This window comes from Sturnus vulgaris, chromosome 15, assembly GCF_052056855.1.
Source record: "Sturnus vulgaris isolate bStuVul1 chromosome 15, bStuVul1.hap1, whole genome shotgun sequence".
Taxonomy (NCBI): domain Eukaryota; kingdom Metazoa; phylum Chordata; class Aves; order Passeriformes; family Sturnidae; genus Sturnus; species Sturnus vulgaris.
The window spans coordinates 17,976,586-17,997,438 of record NC_142257.1 but is presented as its reverse complement, the minus strand read 5'-3'; the positions used below and the strand labels follow the sequence as shown (position 1 = coordinate 17,997,438).

At 54.1% G+C, this 20,853-nt stretch overlaps 4 pseudogenes; 1 reads left to right on the top strand and 3 right to left on the bottom strand.

Annotated features, from left to right (window-relative positions):
• Positions 1-3,298: 3,298 nt before the first annotated feature.
• Positions 3,299-5,953, bottom strand: LOC148222031 (protocadherin gamma-A10 pseudogene; annotated as a pseudogene).
• A 1,593-nt stretch (positions 5,954-7,546) lies between these two features.
• Positions 7,547-10,045, bottom strand: LOC148222030 (protocadherin gamma-B1 pseudogene; annotated as a pseudogene).
• Positions 10,046-15,594: 5,549 nt separating this feature from the next.
• On the top strand, positions 15,595-16,296 carry LOC148222029 (uncharacterized; annotated as a pseudogene).
• Positions 16,297-18,354: 2,058 nt separating this feature from the next.
• LOC148222028 (protocadherin gamma-B2 pseudogene) lies at positions 18,355-20,826 on the bottom strand (annotated as a pseudogene).
• Between the last annotated feature and the right edge of the window lie 27 nt (positions 20,827-20,853).

The window sequence follows — 20,853 nt, the reverse complement described above, 5'->3', positions numbered from 1 at the left end:
ACTGCTTCTGATTCCTATTCTTCCAATTCCCCACATGCACAACTCTTTCCTAGGTGGGTGAGGGAAGGATTTGATGAAAAACAATAGTCACTGTTTCAAATTTAAAATACTGACCAGTACAGTGAAAATGAGCTGCAACCTTCCTCGAAACAAAAGCCTGAATGACAGTGGAATCACAGCTCTGAAGAAACTCTACATCACAATGTTGCACAGAGATACAGATGGATAAAGGAGGTTTCACACAGGATTAATAGGCTGTTCTAGCCAAGGATTATGGTTCTACATGAACAGTTACTGTGGAAAATGCTGTTGTTGGAGGACTGTCATTGTCTTTCATGACAAAGAAACCAGGATCAGAACAGAGCAGAAATACGACTGACTTTGGCACCAAGCATGACAACAAACGTTTCTCAGCCACAGCCACACTGATTCACCGATTTTCCTGGCACAGAACTGAGCTCTCACCCTCCTCACTCTGCATTCACAGCCTTTCGTTTCACCATCAGCATACACCAAAAGTTTGGCTGAACGTTGGCCACAGAGGCAACAACAGCTTGGAGAAACATGTATTTATGAAGTGGTATTTCTGTCATGAAATATTCAAGGTCAGGCTGGGTGGGGCTCTGAGCAACCTGGTCTGGTGGAAGATGTCCCTGCCCATAGCAGAGCACTTGGAACAAAATTATGTTTGAGGTCCTTTTCAATACAAACCATTCTGCGATTCTGTGTTTCTACGATTGTGTGATTACATGTACACCTTCAAGGTATGGATGAGAGATTCTCTCCCTGCTGGATAATTAGGATTTGGAGTTTGCAGGATTGCCAGGCACAATGAGGATCAATTTCACTCCTTGACAAAAAATCAACCAAGCAACCCAACAACTCAACCCAAATACCAAAAACCCTGCATTTATCACCCCAGCCAAGAATGGGAAAACACCAGAAGAATATCAATCATGGCCTCACATTTCAGATTGTGCCAGCTGTACTATGCACACAACACAGGAAACTCGATTCTAACTGATACACAGGAGGACTCACACAGGAGCTCACTACACAGACCCCAGACAGTCATTTCCTTCCATAGTAAGACCAAAAAAAAGCTTAAAACTAATATTGAGGGTCAAATCTAACTACTCCAGGACAAACAGACAAAATTCACTCCTTCATTTTGAGCTATATCACAGTGAACTCCAGCACCAGCCCTGGCTCTGGATACACAGACTTCTTCTCTCTGTCCAAATACAACATGAAAGCAAATTTGGCATACAGACATCATCAGAAGAAAAGCTGTGTGCACAGCTTCTCAGATCTCAAGCATCACTACTAAGATTATTCTGTCCCTGCTCATTATTTGAACAAGTGTAAAATGTTTTATAGGCCATAAATTATTACCAGTTCTGTCAAAGACCCAGCCATCCAAGCATCAGCTCAAAGGCAACATCACCATTCTTCAGCACACGGACTCCTCACAAGAGGTGCGACTACCACTCCGGATGCAAAAGAATATGAAACCCAAACGAGGCCATTTGAAACCAAACCACACAATATAAAATCATAAGACTCCTCCTGACTCATTTTCATAAGGTCAGCAATTGCCCTGAGGATCAACAAAACACCTGCCAGGTCTGCACCAGGACCTCCTCACACACCACACACCCAACACTCCCCCCAAACCTCGACAACTAACATGGTTATCACAAATCTTCAGAATTTACAGAGACTCCACCAAAAGGAAAGTTGATCAGACAATATCTCCTTACCACGGATAGTATTGGATCTCACCCTAGCCATGGGACCAGAAAAAGCACTTATTATAGAAACATTTTAAAAAAACGTGTCAATGAATGTCTGTCTCTTTTCACCTATAAACAGGAAAGAACCATCTTCAGAACATCCAAAGAGTGAGAAAGAAAGCTCACACCTGCAAAACTGAAGAGCTCATGACACTCTTCTGGGATATATAACTCAGAGTAGATGATTAATAACCTTGTTCATAAGCAATGAATACATTGCATGCTCTTCCCATACATGTTTCAAAAGTACAAAATAAAGAATATAAATTTCACAATTATGATGACATGCAATTACTTAGTAAGAACTTCCCAGGGTTCATCATGCTGCTGGAATACATATCTTCTTGAAAATTAGTTTGGGAAGAAAAACCTCACATTGCTTCATACTAGAGTTAGAAACTGGACAGGGCATGGAGGAAAACATTGCCTTGAGTCTTTCAGCAGACATTCACACACAGCTCACAGGACTCCCATTTCCAACCATTCACATCATCTGTGCTGTTCTTTCACCCGTACATCTTAAAAATATGTGACAGTGGAGGCCCAGCTCTCCAAGACCATTTTTCTTCCCAACACCAATTCCACACAGATATCTTTACATCCCTGTACCACGGAAGATACATTTGCCTGCTCACTGAAATTCTCTGAAGAGACTTCATAGGTCTGAAAGGAAAAGCTGAGCAGTCTTCCAAGAGAGACTGAGTCAGGGAATATCTGTGCTTGGGGAATTAAGCCCACATTATATCTCCTTCTGCACCTTCAATCTCTCTCTTCCCATCTAGGCAATTCTCTTGCCATGCTAAATATTTTATAGCCAAGGCTCATCCAGCTCCATTTGACATAGCTGTATCTCAAAAAAACAAGAAAAAGAAAAGGCAGTTCTGCCATTTCCCCCTGCATTTCCTCCTCCTCATGCAGCCACCCACAGGCTTTCCAAAGAGTCACAACTTCAAGAGGATCCTTCACCTTCACAACAGGCAGACAGACATCATCAAGGACCGCGTGTTGCCTGGCCCAATCCTCAGCTGAGGACAAAGATCAAACCATGGATGACACAAAGATTTTTTCCTGCTCATCTCCACTATGTGTGACTCAGAAGGAAAAGGCCTGAGTACAACGTGCACACAAGTTCCACGCAAAGCCATCAGCATTTTGATCGACACATCCAACCTATTCGAGCACATGTGCTGTTGGAAAGTAACATGAGCCTGCTGAAAAGGTGAATTTCTTAATAACGCGATACATCAAACCAGAAGATCTCATACTAACAGGAACACAGATCCTGCACAGAACAGGTGACATAGAGGAAGAGTACCTGGAACCTGATCGATACCCAAAGTTCTGAGGTAATGAAGACCCTGCCAACAGCAGCCTTCTAACACTTTCCATCTTCACTAACTGGAAGCTGAGGACCGACCCCACGATCACAGAACGACAGCAACGAGCACCAGCCCTCATAACGTCACCTAAGGAAACTTGACCAGGCTTTTAGGGAAAATCTCCTATGCAAGCCAGAGAACACAGCGGGGAAAGGGCAGGGAAGCATCAGGGGAAAGCGCCGTGGAGAACATCTGGACAGAGAAACTCACCGAGGGAGCGGAGGGATCCACGGAGAGGGCGCCGGCAGGGTCCTGGTCCCCGAGCAGCGGCGCGGGCTCGTCGGGCAGTGGCCGGGCCGGCAGGGTGTCGCAGCAGCTGCCGCTGGCCGAGAAGCGCAGCTGGCTCTTGCGCGAGTCGGCCGTGAGCGACACGTCGTGCGAGTAGGACTGCAGGAAGGCGCGCACGCCGTCGATGCCCACGAAGTGCGAGACGGGCACGCCGCGCAAGGCGCCGCTGGCGGGCGGCAGCAGCTGCTGGCGGCGCCAGCGGCGCAGGCGCAGCGCCAGCAGCAGCAGCAGGAAGGCGAGGAAGAGGCACGAGACGGCGGCCACGGCCAGCACGAGCCAGCGCGTCAGGCTCCCGGCCGGCTCGGCCGGCGCCGCCGCCTCGGCGGCCGCGCTGCCCAGCTCGGCCAGCAGCTCGGCCACGCTCTCGGCCAGCACCACGCTCAGCGTGGCCGTGGCCGACAGCGCCGGCCGCCCGTGGTCCTTCACCACCACCACCAGGCTCTGGCGCGCCGCGTCGCGGGCCAGCGGCGAGCGCGCCGTGCGCACCTCGCCGCTGTGCAGCCCCACGCGGAACAGCCCCGGCTCCGTCGCCTTGGCCAGCTCGTACGACAGCCACGCGTTCTGACCCGCGTCCGCGTCCACCGCCACCACCTTGGCCACCAGCGCGCCGGCCTCCGACCAGCGCGGCGCCAGCTCCACGCCCGACCACCACGCGCCGCCCGAGACCGAGCCCGAGCCCGCCGCAGCCGCCGGCGGGTACAGCACCTGCGGCGCGTTGTCGTTCTCGTCCACGATCTGCAGCAGCACCGACACGTTGCTGCTCAGCGCCGGCGCGCCGCCGTCCTCCGCCAGCACCCACAGCCGCAGCTCGCGCACCTGCTCGTAGTCCAAGGAGCGCAGCGCGTACAGCGCGCCCGTCTCCGCCTGCACCGACACGTACGACGACAGCGGCGCGCCCCGCACCCGCCCCTCCCGCAGCCGGTAGCGCACGCGCGCGTTCTGCCCCCAGTCCGCGTCCGTCGCCAGCACCGTCAGCACCAGCGCGCCCGCCGCGTTGTTCTCCGCCAGCCGCGCGCTGTAGCGCTCCTCCGCGAACACCGGCGCGTTGTCGTTCACGTCCAGCACCCGCAGCGCCAGCACCGCGCTGCTCTGCAGCGACGGAGACCCGCCGTCGGCCGCCCGCACCGTCACGTTGTACTCCGACACCTGCTCTCGGTCCAGCTCTCTCGATGTCACCACGCTGTAGTAGTTTCCGTGGGAGCTCTGCAGCTGGAACGGGAAGCTCCCGTCGAGCGAGCAGCGCACCTCGCCATTCGCCCCAGAGTCCCGGTCCTGCACGTGCAACAGGGCCACCACGGTCCCTGTCGGGGAATCCTCAGAGATGGCATTTAGTGCCGATGTCACCGAAATCTCTGGTACATTATCGTTCACGTCTGTCACAGTGATAACGACTTTTGCCGTATCGTAAAGAGCCCCATCATCATATGCCTGCAGGTCCAGCTCGTAGACATCACCTTCTTCGAAGTCCAGGCTTCGCAACAGAGTGATCGCGCCTGTCTCCGAGTCCAAGTGGAATATCTGTGATGAGATCTTTTTTTTTTTAAAGGAGTATTTCACTTGCCCATTCAGCCCTTCGTCGGCGTCCGTGGCCGTGACGGTGACAAGGACGGAGCCCACGGGCACGTCCTCGGGCACACGCACCGTGTACTCCGCCTGGCTGAACACGGGCGCGTTGTCGTTCGCATCCACCACCGTCACGCGGATCCGAGCCGTGCCCGTCCGTGCCGGATCGCCGCCGTCCATCGCCCTCAGCACCAGCTCGTGAAACGCCGCCTCCTCCCGGTCCAGCGCCTTGGCCAGCACCAGCTCGGGACGCTGATCGCCGCCGGGGCCCGCCTGCACGGCCAGCGAGAAGTGCTCGTCACCGCTCAGCTCGTAGCTCTGCAGGGAATTCTGGCCCAAGTCTGGATCATGAGCCTCTGTCAGTGGAAATCGCGACCCCGGGGCTGTCGCCTCACTCAGTCTCAAATCCGTATCTACCTCTTGAAAGCTGGGCGCGTTGTCGTTAATGTCCGTGATCTCCACTTCTATTTCATAGAACTTCATTTCCCCTTCCACTATCAGCTCACAGCGCAGCACGCATTGCTGCACACTCTCACACAGCTGCTCTCTGTCGATCCTCTCCGCCGTCACTAAATGTCCCGTCTTCCCGTGAAGAGCGAAATACTGCGTCCTACCTCTTTCTATAATGCGGACACCGCGTTCACTTAGTGCCGGCAGCTGCAGCCCCAGGTCCTTGGCCACGTCGCCCACGAACGAGCCCTTTGGCATCTCCTCGGGCACCGAGTAGCGCAGCTGCCCCCACGCCGCTTCCCAGGCCGCCAGCAGGACGGCCCAGAGCAGAGCTCGCTGCCGCCGGCCCCAGCGCCTCCCCGCCGCGCACATCTCCGCCGCGGCACCGCAACACCTTCGGGAGCTCTCCACCGCCTCTCACCGATCTGGCTCACGGTGCAGCTCCGGCGCTCTGCTACCGCTCGCTGTTGCCAGGCTCTTCCGATCACCTACAGCACGTCTCCGCACCGCGGGGACGATCCCAGACCGCTTCGCCACCCACTCGCACACCGGGAGAGTGAGAGAGCCGGGGCCGCAGCGGGCGGGGCTGCAGCGCTCCGAGCTTCCTCTCGGTCAACAGCGGCGCCCGCAGCCTCCTCCCGGCACTGCACGCAGTGTAAGGCAATGAAGTTATTTTAATACGATGTACGAAGTACCACGAGCCCTAACACAGTAGTACAAAAGCAGAAGTTTCATCACAGGTATTTGTAGAAGTCGGGATTGAATGATCAGCGCAAGGGTAGCAAAAGAAAACCGGCTCTGATAGACAGCTGTAAGTTAATTCATCACTCCGTGCCGACTGTGTCTACAACTGCCCAGAAGGCAGGAAAGATCCTGCAATGAATCTGTCCAGTTTATACATAATTATATTCAATCAATCATTCTCTAATCCCAGGAAGAGGTTTTTCTTTTTTCAGACATTAGGGTGTAAATGACGCTCCTTAGCAAAACCTTGTTTAATTACTGTATATTCACGGATCTATGGCACATTTTCAACAAAACACTTTAAGGCAGCGGAAAAAGAGAAGTATAGCTGCACGCCTTTAACTCTGGTGGGCCTGGATAAATTTTCAAGTATACCTGATTCGAGTCCCTGAACTGTCATTTGGCGAATCTCCTTCACATTTGATATACATATTTGGATCCTAAAGCTTTATCATTTTAAACCAACATTTATAAGAAATACAGGGGAGGGGAGGGGGAACCAACCAGAAGACAAAAATCCCCAAACAATCAAACAAAAAAACTCTCAAAGAACGAATTTTCTATACAGGGTCCAAGCACTTCTCTTTTTATAAAAAGGGTAAGAAAACAGGCTCCTGAACAAAAAAAAAAATACTATTTCCCCCCTTTCCCATTTGAGACCTCAGTCTTCATCTACACCTGCGTATGAAGGAAATATTAGGAATGGTTAAAAAAAAAGAAAAAAGAAAAAAACCAAAACGGGAACTATCAGCCCGGATGGAAAAAGAAAACTAGCAAAATTAACGCGTCCCGCTAATGGTATTATTCCTGCCATTTCAGCAACAGTGTTCACACAAAAGATGAGTTGCAGTATTTTCTTTAACTCTGGATGGAAAACCTATCACTTATCTATCCATGAGAAATGAGTCTTTTTGGAGCCCAAGACCGAACATGCTTTTAACAAGGGTTATGTGGCCAGCTTTTAACGAGGTTCCAGAATACACTTTCAAGATAAGACGATCATTAGGAAAAATCAGCAACAGCTACTATCTGCATTATTTTTCCTATTCCTTAATGAAAAACCGGCGAATCTCCTGCACAATTATGATTTCCCATCACAGTTACTAATTAATATGATTTTAGTCAACTCAAGAGATGCAGACACAACTTATTAGATGAATCTGAAGATGTGACCACAGCAGAACCAACTTCTATGGCTAATTGCCTGTTCTTAAAAAACAACCTACCTCTTTCTAAAATTCCTTCGTGGTCGGAGGGATGGACCAGCCTTTCCCACCACACTACTCAATGAAACCAAGAGGAAACACAAAAACGTTTCGGAAAGATTCAAGAAGAACAGTAGGAACTTGCGACTTTACACACCTGAACTGCGTTCGGCTCGGCGGGCGGACCTCCCACAACGGCGCTGCTGTTCGGTTTGTCGCAGGAATCGGCGCCCAGAAGCTCCTCCGCCGACAGCACGGGCACCGGCGGCGGCGGCCAAGCGGCCTCGGGCACGGCGCGGGCGGGCGCCGCCACGCACAGGTTGTAGGAGTAGGGCAAGGTGCCCTCGCAGAAGTCGGCCGGGAAGGCGGCGCCGGCCACCGAGAAGCGCTGCGCGCCCAGGCAGCGCAGCACGGCGGGCGGCCCGGCCCGGCGCAGCCGCGCCAGCACGGCCAGCGCCACGCTCAGCACCAAGAGCGCCGACAGCAGCGCCAGCGCCAGCACCAGGTAGAACTGCAGCTCGGCCGCCGCCGCCGCCGCCTCGGCGCCCGCCGCCCGCTCGCTCAGCTCCGGCAGCGCCTCCTGCAAGCTCTCGGCCAGCACCACGTGCAGCGTGGCCGTGGCCGACAGCGCCGGCTGCCCGTGGTCCTTCACCACGGCCACCAGCCGCTGCTTGGCCGCGTCCCGCTCGGACACGGCGCGCGCCGTGCGCACCTCGCCGCTGTGCAGCCCCACGCGGAACAGCGCCGGCTCCGACGCCTGCACCAGCTCGTACGACAGCCACGCGTTGCGCCCCGCGTCCGCGTCCACCGCCACCACCTTGGCCACCAGGTAGCCGGCCTCGGCCGAACGCGGCACCACCTCGAACGCCGCCGCCGCCGGAGCCTCTCCCGCCGACGCCGAAGCCGCCGCCGGCCACAGCACCCGCGGCGCGTTGTCGTTGCGGTCCAGCACGAAGACGCGCACCGTGGCCGTGGAGCTGCGCGCCGGCGCGCCGCCGTCCTGCGCCCGCACCGCCACCGCGAACTCGCGGCACTGCTCGTAGTCCAAGGAGCGCTGCGCGTACAGCGCGCCGCTCCGCGCCTCCACCGACACCGGCGGCGCCGCGCCCGCCGCGCCCGCGCTGCCGCCCGCCAGCCAGTAGCTCACGCGCCCGTTGGCGCCCGCGTCCGCGTCCCGCGCCTGCACGCGCAGCACCAGCGCGCCCGCCGCGTTGTTCTCCCACACGTACGCGCTGTACGCCGCCTCCTCGAACACCGGCGCGTTGTCGTTCACGTCCGACACCTCCAGCACCAGCTCCGTACTGGCCCACAACGCCGGCCTGCCCCGGTCCCGGGCCACCACCGTCACGCGGTGCTCGGACGCCTGCTCGCGGTCCAGCGCGCTCGCCGTCACCACCTTGTACGAGCCGCCCGGCGACGCCACGATCGACAGCGGCGCCTCGCCCGACAGCTCGCACGACACCTGACCGTTCTCGCCCGAGTCTGAGTCGTCCACATTCAGCAGAGCCACAACCGTGCCCACCGGCGCGTCCTCAGGCACGGGACTCGACAGCGACAGAATGGTTATCTCGGGCGGGTTGTCATTCTCATCCGTGACGTCTATTTGCACCTTGCAGTGTGACACTAAACCCCCGCCATCCCTCGCCTCCAGACCGAAGCTGTATTTACTCTTCTCCTCAAAATCGAGGGCACCCGCTGTCCTTAGTTCGCCGCTCTCACTGTCCACAGAGAACAAAGCGCTGATGACGCCTGGAACGTTGCTGAAGGAGTAGAACACTCGGCCGTTAGAGCCAGTGTCCGCATCTGTCGCCTGCACACGCAACACCAGAGATCCCTCTGGGAGATTCTCCGCCACTCTCGCCTCGTAGACGCTTTTGCTGAACACGGGCGGGTTGTCGTTGGCGTCTGTCACATTGACCCGAATCTGGACAGTCCCGGACCTCGGTGGGTCCCCCCCGTCCACTGCTGTCAGCACAAGCTCAAAGCAACTCTGCTTCTCCCGGTCCAGGGCTGTCTCCAGCACTAATTCGGGCTGTTTGCTTCCATCATGGCTCTCCATTAAAGCCAAAGAGAAGGATGGGTTGCTGTCGAGCTGGTAAGTCAGCAGCGAGTTGCTTCCGGCGTCCGTGTCTCGAGCCATCTCCAGAGGAAAACGAGCACCGCGAGGGATTAATTCACCTATTTCGAGGTCCAGAACAGCCTTACTGAAGACAGGGGAGTTGTCATTCACATCCTCGATGGCCACCTCAACTGGGAAAATGTTGAGCGGGTTGTGCACCAGCACCTCGAAGTTCACGGAACAGGTCGACGACTCGCCGCACATCTCCTCCCGGTCCAGCCTCTCGTTCACGTACAGGTTCCCGTTCTCCTCATTCACCGTGAAGTATTTCAGCTGCTTCTTGCCGGCAGACGCCACCTGCAGCTTGCGCGCCGGCAGCTCGTCCGCGCTGAGCCCCAGGTCCCGCGCCAGCGGCCCCACGAGCGAGCCTCTGCCCAGCTCCTCGGCGATGGCGTAGCGGACCCGCTCGGCCGCCGCCCGCCACCACACGCACAGCAGCAGCGCGCCCAGCAGCGCTCGCCCGCCGCCCGGCCCGAGCCTCTGCCGCCGCCTCACCGCCATTCTCTGCCGCCACAGCTCGCCGCGCTCCTGCCTCCTGCCGCTGCCCTGCCTCCCTTCCAGCCGCTCTCGCCACACACCGCACGCACCGCTCAAAGGCAGCGCAGCGAGCCCGCTCGGGTCAATTCTCGCCGCCGCCTCTCGCCGCTCCTGCCGCTGCTGCTGCTGGCGGTGCCGCTGCCGCTGTGGCCGGCGCCGGGCGAGCGAGCAGCCTGCGGGGGCAGGACGCTGCGGCGGCGGCGGCTCCAGCGCCGCTCGGCGGCGGCCAACAGCGACACCCGGAGGCGCCGCCGCGCCACTGCAGCCGCCTTGCAAATGTTCATTTCCAATGTGTTTAAGACTACTACTGTATTTGCCCTGCTTTGATTTATGGAGCTTCTACACAAAGGTCCTATCCTCTGGTCAGCCCATCTGACAACAGCATGATCAACTGAAATTTTTACAGTGATTTCTGATGATTTGTATGCAAATCCAAAACTCCATATGAGCTTATGATGGAAATTTTCTCCGGTCTATGATTTTCAGTTGCTTTGACACAACTCTCCCTTAAAAACTCATACCCAAAGAACCTGGCAACTCACTGAAGCCCAGAGGTATAACGTTACACTGATTTCAGTGGGTTACTAGGTGTCTTTTAACTGCACTGGTGACTTTGCCAAGCTTCAGATATTGCATGTTTCAGAACAACAATGCTTCCTGGCACTTAATAACCCAAAGAAGCCAACCCAAAGAAGCCAACCCAAAAAACCTCCCACTACTCCACATGGGTCTGGATATTCCTTATTGTGAGTAATCCAGGTCTGCACAGTGTAGGAAATCACACACAGGTGAATGTAATTTTGTAGTGTCCAAGAAAAAAGAACAACTTCCAGGTTGGTGAGACTGGCCATTTGTACTCTACAATTTCTACTATGCTTTTAAGCTTGGCAGAAAGGGTCTAGGTGTGACAGCTGCTATGGAATAATGCTCCTGGATCTTTTTTATGCTTGTTTCCCACTTGGACACAGCAATGGGTGGGGCTGTGTTCCAGTGTCCTTCACGAGTGCTTTTTTGCAAAGCAAAAGCTCAAATCACTCCCTAATTTCGAAGTATTTAGAAACAAAACCAAAATCTCTGACTGGCCTGCCTGAGGGAGATGGTGGACTCCGGGAATACACAGGTGTATTCCCATATCTCTGCCTTAAAAAAAAAAATGTTTTGCAAGGCACCTGAAAGTCACCAGGGTCTGAAGAAGCAAGGAGACTGAGCAGTCTTACTTTGGACTATATAGTAGTGGGTTGTGGTTTTGGAAATGCATCAGTGCTTCTGCAGGAATTATAAACTATTCAACCCATTTATTAAATATTCTACCCATACGTCATCATTCTCACTTCTCTCAAATGCTATTTAAATTTTATGTTTATGTTCTTATCATGAACAAAAATAGCTCATGAGAAGATAATGCATCATGATCATGCACATAAAGGAGATAGAGCTGTTTGATCACCATTCTGAGAAGAATTGTAATTAATCAAAAGCAAAGGAGTGACAAATAGACAAACTAAAAGAGGAGCGGTCATCCAACAGTGATGTGGTCATCAAACTATTCACATAGGGGAGCCTCTTCCCCTTTTTTGTCTTTCAGCACACGAAGTTCCACAAAACTGTGGAACAAAATTAGGCCATGTTTACATCTGTTCACCCAGAGCTGGAACACAAGGGTCTTCCACTCCCATCTCCTGCCTTCCTCACCAGCTACAACACGACTAAACAGACACTGAAGAATAAAGCCTTGGTAAATGAAGTTTTGCCACTACGTATCAAGAGGGAAAAGAAAAAACAATTATATGAGCAAGGCGAGGATATATTAAGTGCTTTTTCAGAGAAACTCACCAGAAGGACCATTCAGTTTTCACTTTGACCACAGAAATTCATTTCTGAGAGCACCTGGAGGTTTCCAGCTGCACATGATACCCTGAGGTCTTACTCTGGACCACACGGTAAAAAGCCCTGACTTAAAAAGCTTTATCATGGGCCTCTTCCTCAAGCTAAGTCTTATGAGAAAGTTAAGCATGCTCTCTTTTACTCTATGTTTCTTCATCTTCACACATAGAATTTTACCTTAGGTGACTGAAGTAAATATTTCCTAAAAAAAAAAAAAAAAAAAAAAAAGAACAACAACCCACCACTCACAGCTTCTAATGCAAAAGCACTGTTCAAAAACAGGGAAACAGAAGCATAACCTTCTAGGATAAAAATGCCTAAAACAAAGTGTTACTACAACCTTGAACAAATTCTCCACTGCAACATTCCTGGAAGACAGAATTTATATAATGAGGTTTTAGATGGGAATTAGAAACTTGCCAAAGCTGGGGCAGGAACTCCTCGAGGAAACCGTCCAAGGAGCAGAGAGATGTGCAAGGGTCTTTGCCCAGACTCCTCTATCAAATAAAGAAAGCTGTAGGTAGAAGGAGTCTCGTGCAGCCTTTCCTGGTTTATGCAATTTGATTCTAAGCCAAATAATTTATGCCATAAAGCAAATGGGAGCTGCCATATTTATTTTCTGAAATCTCCCTTCTAGGCAGCATGGCTGTGTGGTGATGATCTCCCATTATGTGAGACACCTCTCATGCTTGCTCCTCGAGGCTGGGAAATGTTTCACCAAGAAGAGATCTTCGGATGGGTCCAATCTGAGGCCTCCCTGAAGTGCAGCTGGACTTCGTTAAAAACACACTTCCACAACATCATATGAAGCCACTTTTGATAACACCTCTGGCAGAGATTCTTTAGGCAATCAAAACCATTTGGTAATGACATTTAACCAGATATCAACCTTCTAAAATGCAGAGCAATTGGACAAATGCTCTGTTATCAAAGGCCTACCATTGCCTTTCAAAACAGAGAAAGCAGGATCACAGACAAAACTGACACAGCAAGAAATCAAACAAGTCCTCAGTCAAAACCCCATTAATCCACCTAATTTCCTAGTAGGAATCCAACCTCTTGTTCTGCATTCACAGCATTCAGTTGCACCATGGACAAATCCAACTACTGGTCTTATGTCAACTGCAAGTGAAAAAGAGATGGACATCGAAGTTCAGCAGTATTTTATGGAACCTGAAGTATATCACAGTCTTTCTCTTGGCAGCTAAACATCTTCAAGGTGTGAAGAGAAACTGCTCCTCCAGCCCGTTAATTTCAACAGATCTCCTTTTCAAGGTCTATCAGCCAAAGCGAGACCCAGTTTTAGAACATGAGAAGCAACAAGGAAAGAATGACAAGAGCAAAGTAGTAAAGAAATTAGAGCTTAACATTTCAGGCTGTGTCAAATGCAGCAGGGTCACAGGGAGGAGTATCTAGTGTCAAGAGGCACAGATCTCCAAGTAATTTCTTTGGAGAAGAAGAAATGCAAAATGCACAGAAGCACAGCAATGGGATTAATAAAGCAAATAGGAGAAAGTGAATGTTTCCACCACCCTTTTAGGCATTTCAAACAACAGCCAAGCAAACCTGTCATGTCTCCGTGCCAACAGAATGCTTCAGCGTGGTCAAATATCATGCAAGACGGGAGCTATCTTTGAAGATGGACATTGTTGAAAGACAAGTTTCCCACAGGGCTTTTTTATGGAGAACAAGGATCATTATACAGATGCATGCATGAGAATATGAAATGTTCTAGTGGGTATAAGCTACAGTTGACTCAGTTGAAGTCTCAGTCCTCAGAATCAACTCAAAGACAACATCATACTTTGTCAGCACATAGATATTTCAGAACATATGCAACTCTGAAAAAAATTGCGCACACTTTATGCCTACATTCAAGGGCCAGCATTCTCAGGAAGAGCACTATCAGACATAAGAGAGGATTAAAAGAGTAAGTTTCTTGCAAATTCTTCACATGACAAGTAAATTTCTAGCAGAAATACCCTCTCATCCTTTACATTCTTAGCATTCTAGAAAATCATATTGAAACCACTTTTGATATCTCTGATGGGGATTCTCTAAGCAATGTAAATCACTCATTCGCAGCATATACCCATGCATCATCTCTCTAAATGCAGAGTTCTTGGATAAATGCTCTATTATCAGAGCTACCACTGCCTTTAAAAACAGAGGAACCAGGATTGCAGAAAAGATAGTACAGGCCTTGGTACTTGGAATAGTATCAAATATTGCTCAGCTAAAATTGCTTTGATTCACCTTTTTTCCTAGTAGAATGTCATTTCCTCCTTGAGGCCACTCTCTGGCTGATCTCGCACTGACTGCTCACCATGAATGTGTGACAAGCAAGAGCCTTGATTCTGCTACGGTATTCAGACACATCATCAGAAACACAACAGCCCGCCTTTACCTTATGGTAACAAGCCAGGCAGAATTCAGCTTCCAGTCACTGGGAAGAACATGCAGAAGGAAAGCAAACATGCTGAACTCATAACCTGTCCATTTTTCACCCTGCCCAAACACCACACAGTATCAAAACTGCCTTTGCAAACAGACATCTCTGAAGAAAAGTTGTGTGGATATCTTCTCCTTATGTATGAACGAAGGCCAGAATATTAACGCATAGAAGACATTTCTCTGCTTTTCACGCTACTCAAAGAAACGTAAAGTGTCGTCAAGTTCGTAAGAGATATACAGATCTGATAAAAACCCAGACATAAAAGTATCAGCTCAAAGACACCTTCAGCATGAGGGTAACTCGGAAACAATGTCAACAGACGTGATCAGATACTATCAGATAGGAAAATCCACACTTGTAACCTCCCAAGAAATAATGTAGGAAGTTAGCACCTGCGGAAATCCAGTAAGCACCACATACTTACTCTTCAAGGTTATGGCACATGCATTGAGTGGAGAGAATACAATCCTTTTCCTCCTCCTAAATCGGACATTGGCATATTTACAACTTTATCATTAAACTATTAGTTAAATCGATCAAAACAACCATGGAAATAAATAGAAAGACAAACCTAATGTTCTCAATACTTGCTTGACTCAGTAAAGAAGGGATATTACGTGATAATACAGACGGACAACTCCTTCAAAACATGCGATTTTTCTCCTCGTAATATAAAAGCAGCTTGACCACATGCGCCTCAGGGACGAAACATCAACATTGTAAAGTCAAAGAGGAAGTTGCACTCCAGAACAAACGGGGGCAGTAACCAGCGTGGAACGCAGCGATAAGAAATACCTTATATGAACCTCCAGCCTGCAACACACTCCCTGATACTGACCCATGTCCCCCGCCACATGTGAGCGTCGGGACTGAAACACGGTTCACCACCTCTCAATTTAGAACAAAGACTGGAATGAAAAAGAAGTAGGAAAGGGAAGCATCGCCGAAAGAGTACGATTCAAAGGAACTCACCGAGGGAGCGGAGGGATCCACGGAGAGGGCGCCGGCGGGGTCCTGGTCCCCGAGCAGCGGCGCGGGCTCGTCGGGCAGTGGCCGGGCCGGGAGGGTGTCGCAGCAGCTGCCGCTGGCCGAGAAGCGCAGGTGGCTCTTGCGCGAGTCGGCCGTGAGCGACACGTCGTGCGAGTAGGACTGCAGGAAGGCGCGCACGCCGTCGATGCCCACGAAGTGCGAGACGGGCACGCCGCGCAAGGCGCCGCTGGCGGGCGGCAGCAGCTGCTGGCGGCGCCAGCGGCGCAGGCGCAGCGCCAGCAGCAGCAGCAGGAAGGCGAGGAAGAGGCACGAGACGGCGGCCACGGCCAGCACGAGCCAGCGCGTCAGGCTCCCGGCCGGCTCGGCCGGCGCCGCCGCCTCGTCGGCCGCGCTGCCCAGCTCGGCCAGCAGCTCGGCCACGCTCTCGGCCAGCACCACGCTCAGCGTGGCCGTGGCCGACAGCGCCGGCCGCCCGTGGTCCTTCACCACCACCACCAGGCTCTGGCGCGCCGCGTCGCGGGCCAGCGGCGAGCGCGCCGTGCGCACCTCGCCGCTGTGCAGCCCCACGCGGAACAGCCCCGGCTCCGTCGCCTTGGCCAGCTCGTACGACAGCCACGCGTTCTGACCCGCGTCCGCGTCCACCGCCACCACCTTGGCCACCAGCGCGCCGGCCTCCGACCAGCGCGGCGCCAGCTCCACGCCCGACCACCACGCGCCGCCCGAGACCGAGCCCGAGCCCGCCGCAGCCGCCGGCGGGTACAGCACCTGCGGCGCGTTGTCGTTCTCGTCCACGATCTGCAGCAGCACCGACACGTTGCTGCTCAGCGCCGGCGCGCCGCCGTCCTCCGCCAGCACCCACAGCCGCAGCTCGCGCACCTGCTCGTAGTCCAAGGAGCGCAGCGCGTACAGCGCGCCCGTCTCCGCCTGCACCGACACGTACGACGACAGCGGCGCGCCCCGCACCCGCCCCTCCCGCAGCCGGTAGCGCACGCGCGCGTTCTGCCCCCAGTCCGCGTCCGTCGCCAGCACCGTCAGCACCAGCGCGCCCGCCGCGTTGTTCTCCGCCAGCCGCGCGCTGTAGCGCTCCTCCGCGAACACCGGCGCGTTGTCGTTCACGTCCAGCACCCGCAGCGCCAGCACCGCGCTGCTCTGCAGCGACGGAGACCCGCCGTCGGCCGCCCGCACCGTCACGTTGTACTCCGACACCTGCTCTCGGTCCAGCTCGCTCGATGTCACCACGCGATAGTAATCATCAAAAGATTTTTCCAGTCGGAACGGGACTTGCTACATCCAGGGGACACTCGCCATGGAGATTTCGCTTCTCGTCCAGCTCGGATCTCCTGCTTCGCATTTCTCCAGCCGATCTCTGCTTTGATCCTCCAGGGCATCACGATCGGGAGGAAAGCAGAGACATTCCGTCGGCGTGGTTCTTCAGCCACACGGGAAACTAATCACTTACTAACGTCATAATTTGTAATGTGAAACACATTTTTCGTATTTTAACCTGGAGCTTATTGTTAGTCTTATCGTTTGTGTTTAAAACCGTCTTCAAGAACAGCCTCTCAGGGAGAAAACGGGAAGATATCGCATCCCGAACAAGCAAACCTGTCAGCTTCATTAACACAAGCGGGACGAGAGCAATTGCATGCTTCTTGAAGTCAGGGGGCTAATTGTTACAGGATTGAATTACACGTACAAATAAAAATGGAGCTTAAACTCTCAAAGGGAAATTTCACGATTGAAATACTTAACATCCCTTCTTAAGAAAAACCCAGTGCTTATTTTATACAGATTTACATGTAATCAAGTCATTTTAGGTTTCCTTTTTCCTTAAACCAATGTGTAAAGCTCTGAAACCAGTTAGTAAAGTATTAAAATAGATCTTTCTTAAAGACATTGGTACGATATGTTTTCAAGAAAAGAATTATAGAAACGTAGAACAAAAGTACATCTGTACTCTCGAAACTGAGCTGACCACTAATCAAGGAGCGAATGGGCTTGATTCAAGCGCCTAAAGCGTTGTCTTGCCAATCTCCCTGATATGTGACCCCTTCGTATCTCAGTTGTCCATCCTAGTAAACAGAATTGCAAACATTTGCTGTTGTCAATATAACCGAGCTCTCCTAAAGCCCCCAAACTGTCTATGGAAAGAGGATAGAAAAAACTTCTATGAAACAGAAATCATTCAGCACTCTCACCAGTGTACGAAATAAAGATCATGAATGGCAAAGCAGATCGAACTGCCAGCAGAAAGGAAGCCATTTGGTCCCACTACTGTATTCCCCCACAAAATGGGCAACAATCTCTTTCTTCTCCAAGCATGGAGAATTGAACTTTACGCATTCGTTTCCTTTCTCAATCTAATAAGGACATAACAAATTTTAACGAAGGTTCGTGTAAAGCTATGCACGAGTTCCAAGCATGGAACTCAACACTCTTACTGAACAAATCAATCTGGAAGGATAAAGGTCCAACACTAAATATCAGTGCTCCCTATTTTTTCTCTGACACAATTATGCAGAATCAGGCGTTCTCCATCCACAGAACAAGGAGCTGCTTTCAATATTGCTAAAATATTCTAATTTATAGAGCTCGATTGTTGAAGACAAAACCCCTCTGCTGAAGTCGAACCTTTGACTAATGAGGGACCAAGACCACCCAGCTCTCCATGGAGTCGGGATAGATCCTTGCTCATTTCAATCCACCACGGAGACAGGAAAGAGGAGCTCCCAAACGCAAGACACCGGGAAACATGGAAAAGCACGGCTACTACTGCAAAGGGGAGTTATACTCAAAGCAACTCAGCTGAAACTCTTACCAAAAAGAAATCAAAAATTTCCACGGCTAAACAGAGACACAGACCAGTACTCCGAATTGACATGAGACAGAGAAAACCAGATATAAAGGGATGACCTTCCGGAAAGCCGCAAAAAAGAGAAGAAGCTCACGCTGTACAGACCTGAGGTACGTCGAGTGCGGCAGGCACCTCTCCCACAACGGCGCTGCTGTTGGGGCTCGGCTTGTCGCAGGAATCGGCGCCCAGAAGCTCCTCCGCCGACAGCACGGGCACCGGCGGCGGCGGCGGCCAAGCGGCCTCGGGCACGGCGCGGGCCGGCGCCGCCACGCACAGGTTGTAGGAGTAGGGCAAGGTGCCCTCGCAGAAGTCGGCCGGGAAGGCGGCGCCGGCCACCGAGAAGCGCTGCGCGCCCAGGCAGCGCAGCACGGCGGGCGGCCCGGCCCGGCGCAGCCGCGCCAGCACGGCCAGCGCCACGCTCAGCACCAAGAGCGCCGACAGCAGCGCCAGCGCCAGCACCAGGTAGAACTGCAGCTCGGCCGCCGCCGCCGCCGCCTCGGCGCCCGCCGCCCGCTCGCTCAGCTCCGGCAGCGCCTCCTGCAAGCTCTCGGCCAGCACCACGTGCAGCGTGGCCGTGGCCGACAGCGCCGGCTGCCCGTGGTCCTTCACCACGGCCACCAGCCGCTGCTTGGCCGCGTCCCGCTCGGACACGGCGCGCGCCGTGCGCACCTCGCCGCTGTGCAGCCCCACGCGGAACAGCGCCGGCTCCGACGCCTGCACCAGCTCGTACGACAGCCACGCGTTGCGCCCCGCGTCCGCGTCCACCGCCACCACCTTGGCCACCAGGTAGCCGGCCTCGGCCGAGCGCGGCACCACCTCGAACGCCGCCGCCGGAGCCTCTCCCGCCGACGCCGAAGCCGCCGCCGGCCACAGCACCCGCGGCGCGTTGTCGTTGCGGTCCAGCACGAAGACGCGCACCGTGGCCGTGGAGCTGCGCGCCGGCGCGCCGCCGTCCTGCGCCCGCACCGCCACCGCGAACTCGCGGCACTGCTCGTAGTCCAAGGAGCGCTGCGCGTACAGCGCGCCGCTCCGCGCCTCCACCGACACCGGCGGCGCCGCGCCCGCCGCGCCCGCGCTGCCGCCCGCCAGCCAGTAGCTCACGCGCCCGTTGGCGCCCGCGTCCGCGTCCCGCGCCTGCACGCGCAGCACCAGCGCGCCCGCCGCGTTGTTCTCCCACACGTACGCGCTGTACGCCGCCTCCTCGAACACCGGCGCGTTGTCGTTCACGTCCGACACCTCCAGCACCAGCTCCGCGCTGCTCGACAGCGTCGGCCTGCCCCGGTCCCGGGCCACCACCGTCACGCGGTGCTCGGACGCCTGCTCGCGGTCCAGAGCGCTCGCCGTCACCACCTTGTACGAGCCGCCCGGCGACGCCACGATCGACAGCGGCGCCTCGCCCGACAGCTCGCACGACACCTGACCGTTCTCGCCGGAGTCTCTGTCCCGAACTTTCAGCAGGGCCACCACCGTGCCAGTCGGGGCATCCTCGGGCACAGGACTCGACAGGGAGAGCATCGTGATTTCCGGGACATTGTCGTTCTCATCCGTGATATCTATTTGAACCTTGCAGTGAGCCGTTAACCCGCCTCCGTCCGTCGCCTCCAGACCGAAAATATATTTATTCTTCTCTTCGAAATCGAGCGGACCAACCGTCCGGACCTCGCCGCTGTTGCTGTCGACAGTGAACAAAGCCCGGATGCCGTCCGGGACGTTGCCAAATGCGTAGGATACCCGTCCGTTGGAGTCCGTGTCCGCATCTGTCGCCCGCACTTCCAACACCAAAGACCCTTCCGGCAGATTCTCTGCTACTCGCGCCTCGTAGACTTTTTTGCTGAACACGGGCGGGTTGTCATTGGCGTCAGTAACGTTAATGCGAATCTGGACAGTCCCGGATCTCGCAGGGTCCCCGCCATCCACTGCTGTCAGCACCAGCTCAAATGAGCTCTGCTTCTCTCGGTCCAGTGCTCTGTCCAGCACCAATTCTGACTGCTTGCTTCCATCGGGGTTCTCTATTAGGGCCAATGTGAAGGAGGGGTGGCTGGTGAGCTGGTAAGTGAGCAGTGAGTTGCTTCCAGCGTCCTCATCTCGGGCCATCTCCAGAGGAAATCGAGCCCCGGGAATCGTCCATTCACCGATCTCAAGGTCCAGAACAGCTTTGCTAAATGTCGGAGAGTTGTCATTCACGTCCTCGATCGCCACCTCGACGGGGAAAATGTTCAACGGGTTGTGCACCAGCGCCTCGAAGCTGACAGAACAGGTCACCGACTCGCCGCACATCTCCTCCCGGTCCAGCCTCTCGTTCACGTACAGGTTCCCGTTCTCCTCATTCACCGTGAAGTATTGCTTCTCCTCGCTCAGCCGCAGCTTGCGCGCCGGCAGCTCGTCCGCGCTGAGCCCCAGGTCCCGCGCCAGCGGCCCCACGAGCGAGCCTCTGCCCAGCTCCTCGGCGATGGCGTAGCGGACCCGCTCGGCCGCCGCCCGCCACCACACGCACAGCAGCAGCGCGCCCAGCAGCGCTCGCCCGCCGCCCGGCCCGAGCCTCTGCCGCCGCCTCACCGCCATTCTCTGCCGCCACAGCTCGCCGCGCTC